We start from the raw sequence: 994 nt of genomic DNA, 5'->3' as shown, positions 1-994 counted from the left end.
GGGCAGCCGACTACAGGGAATACATGTTGGACTTTCCAGAGGGGGACTACATCCTGTAAGTCAGTCAGTCAGTCGAAAAAGCGAACTGTTGTTTTACATAGCTGAGGGCTTTTTTCCAAGAGTTGGACAGAGTGAAATAAATCAGCTGCAAAACCATCTCCCCAGCAACACTTTTGCAAGAGCCCAGCCTATAGCTCAGGGAATGTCTCTCAAATGGGACAGTAACACCCACAGGATTCCTCCCAGACTCTGCAATGGCCCACAGACAGGAATCCAACAATGCAGATGAGAGGCAAGTTCTGTCCTTTGGTACACAATTGAGGAGTGGTAACAGACTACGCTCGAACAAGACCTGCGAGACTTCATTTCCATTTTAGCTCAACAGAACGCAAGTTCTAAACGAGCAGAGATTACAAATGAACAAACAACTGAGAAACAAGTCTCATCAAGCGACTCATTTTTCTCGCAAAGTGGTCCAACTGTGGGATTTGAATATTGTAGCTGGTCACTGACTGACCCTACACAAGTTCACCTCTCAGCAAAAACAAATCATTGCACAAAAAAAAAGGCTAAAATTCGCCAGCTGGATGCAACAAGGAAAAAAAAATATATTTTGTTGGTGTGAAGATTCCCCAGTCGTGTGTACAGTTGGAACACTGGTTAAGCCCCAGACACCAACTAACACAAAAGGAGAACCCAGGAGAGGCAACTGTGTAACTTAACAACTCTGCTCATTCGTTTTTACATATTGTTAGATGCTGGAAGTTCAGCAACTTGGGAGAACACAAAATGTACTGCTTCTCAACAAATACTTTAAAAAAATCTGCTTCTGTAACCACTCCAAAGCTGGGTGTGTTTATTTGACAAACTCTGTCGCTTGGTCTAGGATAGTGATGTAACAATAAACAGATTTCTTAAACGTCAGATCCCAGGAGACAACTGAGCAATTACAGCAGCTTTAAACATATTTGCAGCTTTCATAGCATCTATGTTT

This window comes from Chiloscyllium plagiosum, chromosome 36 (genome assembly GCF_004010195.1).
Source record: "Chiloscyllium plagiosum isolate BGI_BamShark_2017 chromosome 36, ASM401019v2, whole genome shotgun sequence".
NCBI classification, from domain to species: domain Eukaryota; kingdom Metazoa; phylum Chordata; class Chondrichthyes; order Orectolobiformes; family Hemiscylliidae; genus Chiloscyllium; species Chiloscyllium plagiosum.
This window is presented reverse-complemented; position numbering follows the sequence as displayed.